General features: G+C 37.6%; 1 protein-coding gene across 2 annotated transcripts in view; it reads left to right on the top strand.

Moving 5' to 3' along the window:
* The window catches only part of LOC135107813 (protein amalgam-like), a 53,797-nt gene that overhangs the window by 5,236 nt on the left and 43,561 nt on the right, over nt 1-5,000 (top strand). The window lies entirely within an intron of this gene.

Raw genomic sequence — 5,000 nt, 5'->3', positions numbered from 1 at the left:
ACTTTGGAATCTTTTAATTTAATTTCATACCATGTGGATTTTTTCCTTCCTTTTTGGACTGCTGTTTTTTTTTCCATCCTTCCTTTCTCTCTCCTTTCCTTCTTTTTTTCTCCTTTTCTTCCTTCCATGCACTTATTTCTCCCTGTCTCTACTTCTCTCGTCTTCCTCCACCCCAATACGAAACAATCACACGTTTGGTCACCTCTAAAAAAAAAACGTGTATCCCGAGAAACCTTTCATTTCTGACCTTCACTTGCGCCTCTTTCTGAATTATTACTGTTGCCCTTTTGTTTCTGTGCCATATGAAGTTTTTTTCTGTTTTTCCTTTTTGGTTGAATATCTTCGGAGATTTTTCTTCATTTCGGTAAAAGAAATATAAAAAAAAAAGTTAAGTTGTTTTAATTTGCAAAGCTTTCCATGTACTGTGTATTTTTGTTTTTATACAAATTAATTTATTATTTTTAGTAATGGGAATAATTTTGTTCTTTTCCTCTTTTTTTTTTCTTCTTCTTCTTTCTAAACTCTACTTTTGATGCTTGAAGTTTTTTCCTCATTATCATTAATTGTTCTTGCGATATCAACTTTATATATATATATATATATATATATATATATATATATATATATATATATATATATATATATATATATATATATATATATATATATATATATATATATATATATATATATATATATATATATATATATATATATTGGTTTTCGTCATCTCCCTTCAGTTAAGACTTTTTTCGTCCCATACACTTCCAAAATTATTATTTTTTGTTGTTATTTCCTTCGTGATATATATAAATTGTTATTCTGGATAGTAAGATATAATAATAATAATATTAATAATAATAATAATAATAATAATTATTATTATTATTATTATTATTATTATTATTATTATTATTATTATTATTATTATTATTATTATTAATATTATTATTATTATTATTATTGTTATTATTATTATTATTATTATCATTATTATTATTATTATTATTATTATTATTATTATTATTATTATTATTATTATTACTATTATTATTATTATTATTATTATTATTATAGTAGTAGTAGTAATAGTAGTAATAGTAGTAGGCTGTCCTTCAATTCCAGACCTAAGATGTCCTGACGCCTCCTTTGATTTTCTCAATATTAATTTCTACATTTGCGGCCTCGAACCTAATTTCCAATCTGTGAAACATTACCCTACCTCCTCTAGGCCTCGCCGAAACACAGGTGTCTGCTGCCACTAACAGCAGATCTTGTTCTGTTCCCTCTTACTTCCTCCATTCTCAATTTCAAATCAAAGCTGGCTGTGATGTTGGTGTAAGCAATGATATAACTTGTTCTCTTGAGTCTTCTTACCATCTTGTCTCTTCTTAACAGAAAGACTGACACACACCTCTGTGTTCATAAATTGTAAATGTCCACTGTTCTGTGTCCCACAGCCTCTACTATAGGTGTTGTCAAAATATTTTCGTCTCATTGACTCCCACAAAGGACTGTCTTGATTCTCGTTCAACCCCACAGTGTTGGATCTCTTACTATCGTTTACTTTATGTCCATGGTGACTGTTCTTTCGAACTTTTTAACTGCTATCCTTACTCCTGTACAAGGATTCCTGTTTACCTCCATCCCTCTTCTGTAAAACAGTCTCGTCACTCTTTTATCTCTTTCTCTGGTAAACCCTGGAACACTCATTCTTTTTCTCTTTTTCCTCCTTCCAACGACTTGAGTTGTTTCAAAAGAGGATTACCAAAACACTTCACAAGCTAAACTATCTTTTTTTTTTTCGATTCCTCTCCATCTTTCTCTTTGAGAGTGATATTGTGAACAGACTTTTTAGCACCATTTTTTGTGCTCTTGGTTGGTCTCCCTGACATTTAAGAATGAGTAAAAAATGCTCATTGGTATAAAAAAAAGTCTGAAGGAGGGGGAGAAGCAGGAGAACGAAGAAAAGGAGGAGAAAAAGGAAGAGGAGGAGGAGGATTAGAGAGTACCTCACATTTTTTTTTTTTTTTTTTTCGTATCTTCGAGAAACCGATTCGTTGCATTTTGCCTGTTTTGTATGGTTTGCCCTCGAGCTAAGCCATCCACATTGTTTATCCAAATATACATACATTCACCTCAAATCGACCCATTGTTCCTCTCACTATATGTTTACCTCATATTTATTCACTTTTTAACCACCTTTACATACTTTCACCTCAAGCTGAATTCCATGCAATCTTTTATCCAACTTTCAACCTTCCCTTGAGGCGAATTAACGCAACTTTATTTATCTTTTCATACTTTTACGGCCATCATAGTAAGCCACTCCCTTTCATCCATCTTAGTGCATTCTCCTCATGGTAACCAATAAACTTTTTTTCATCCATTTGTCTTCATTTCACCTTAGACTATTCCATAACCATTTATCCGTATCGGCCTACATTTATCCACCGTTTATCCATATTTGCACGCATTTATCTCAGATCCACTCTATTTTAATCCGTATATGCCAGCGTTCACCTTTCCTCCTACACACACTTCACCTCCTGTCTGTCTGTCGCTGATCCTCGCTAATAGTCTCAGTCGCGCCTCTCCCTCCCGCGTTGGCGTTAGATCTCGCTAGTCTCTCCCCTGAGCCCCCTAAATCCCTCTGTCCTCGTGATTAACTCCACATATTCCTGTTCATTTCATGTTTTCCGCTTTACTTAGTCGTAGGTAGCTTTTTTATTCCATGCTTCCTTTCTGACGAACCACAATTATTCTTAACTTATTCTCACCTTTCCAGAGCAACTCCGGAGCAACACCAAGCTTCCTGGACTTGTTTCAAATATTCGTATTCTGGATTTATCTTTAGTCTCTCCCCACTTCTTCGTAGGTAACTCTTTTATTCCATCCTTCCTTCCATATTAACCACAAGTATTCTGAACCTTTTCTCGCCTTTCCAGACCCATTCCAGGACTATTTTAAGCCTCATGGACTGATTTCAAATATTCTGTATTTACCCTTAGTCTCTTCCCACTTATTGGTCAGTAACTTTTATTCCATCCTTCTTTCCAGATGAACCACAAGTATTCTTAACATTTTCTTGCCTTTCCAGACCCATTCCAGGACTCCTGATTGATTTTAAATATTATGGTTTTACCCTTAGCCTCTACATATTCACTCCAGTCAGTCATACATAATTTAAACATAATAAACGCATTCCAAAAACTCTCAGCTGATTCCAGGCTTGCTGTAAATGCTGGTGAAGTGACCTAAACTGTCCTGAACCACTGCAATCACTCCTGACCTGTCCCGCGCACTCATGACCTGCCACAAGCAATGAGCATCCATCATGGCCACACACACACACACACACACACACACACACACACACACACACACACACACACACACACACACACACACACACACACACACGTCAAATAAAGCCTCGTAGACTTCTTTCCTCAACCTCATAATTTTTCAGCCGTCATCTCTCTCTCTCTCTCTCTCTCTCTCTCTCTCTCTCTCTCTCTCTCTCTCTCTCTCTCTCTCTCTCTCTCTCTCTCTCTCTCTCTCTCTCTCTCTCTCTCTCTCTCTCTCTCTCTCTCTCTCTCTCTCTCTCTCTCTCTCTCTCTCTCTCTCTCTCTCTCTCTCTCTCACGTTGCTTTCTTACTTTCATCTTTCTTTTTCTTTACTTCCTCCTGCCCTTCCTTCCTTTCTCTCATTCTTCCTCCCTCCATCCTTTTCGTCCGGCTTATGCCAGAGGGAGTGGAGGGTGCGGAGAGAGCTTTCTATTTTGTTGTCCTTTTCTCCTATTATCACCTTAGTAGTCCTAGGTCAGGTCACTTCGTGAAGACCGCAAGGTCGGTTGTGGACTGTGAATCTATGTAACTCTGTGTAAATCGCTCGTCCCTTCTTCCCTCCTTCCTTTCTTCCTTCCTTCCATCATTCTTCTCTCCTTCCTTTCTCCCTTTTTTTCTTCTTTCCTTCCTGCATTTCACCTTTCCTTCGTTCACTTATTCTTTCTTTCTTTCCTCCTGCCTTCCCTCCCTCTCTTCTGCTCTTCTTTCTTCTTCTTTATATAATTCAGTCTGTCTTCCTTAACTCCCTACTTCTCTCTTTTCTCTTCCTTCCCTGCCTACATCTTTCCTTGGGTTCCCTTCCATCTTTTTTCCCCTTTCTTTACTCTTCTCCCTGTTTCCGCCTCTGCTAAACACTCACTTGCTCACTGCCTGTCTTCTGTCATTCACAAGTCTTCAGACACGTATTGTAGAAGCCTCGATTGCCCCCGCTTGTAATTAAAAGTTTCACACACACACACGTCCTTTGTAAACTCCCCCTCTCTTCTCTTCTTCATCCCCCTCCTCCTCCTCCTCCTCCTGCTTCTCACTCCGTCTTCCCCCTTCTTTGTCTTTCCTGTGCCTTCTTCAGTCTGTCTTGGTTTGTATTTGTTTCTCTCTACCCCCCCTCTCTCTCTCTCTCTCTCTCTCTCTCTCTCTCTCTCTCTCTCTCTCTCTCTCTCTCTCTCTCTCTCTCTCTCTCTCTCTCTCTCTCTCTCTCTCTCTCTCTCTCTCTCTCTCTCTCTCTCTCTCTCTCTCTCTCTCTCTCTTTCTGAGTATATTTTTTTAAAGACTTCATTGGGAGAGAAAGAAATGATAGAGTAATTAATATTTTCCAGTGCTATTAAGAATCGTCTAGGTTTGCTCAAAATCAAGTAACAAGTGTCGAGTTCTCATTAGCAGTCATGTTAACTCTGCTCATTATATATTAGTAGTGTGATATGTGACTCCATTGTTGCATCGAATTATAATTTATGTAGCTATCCATCCTACTGCTGCCACCACGTGTGACACGGCGGCTTGGACTTGTACTGTACTAGGGCTATAAGATTCCAGTACGTGCTTGTAGAGGTGGTGGCCAAAGAAATACAAAGCAAGTGCTGCTGCGTTATATTAATAAAATAAACCGTACAATATTAAGTGAAGCTGCCCGCGTGTTGCACGTCCGCCATC

The sequence above is a fragment of the Scylla paramamosain genome, chromosome 16 (genome assembly GCF_035594125.1).
Source record: "Scylla paramamosain isolate STU-SP2022 chromosome 16, ASM3559412v1, whole genome shotgun sequence".
Taxonomy (NCBI): domain Eukaryota; kingdom Metazoa; phylum Arthropoda; class Malacostraca; order Decapoda; family Portunidae; genus Scylla; species Scylla paramamosain.
Note: the sequence above shows the minus strand (reverse complement) of the source record. Positions and strands in the feature narration are given on the sequence as shown.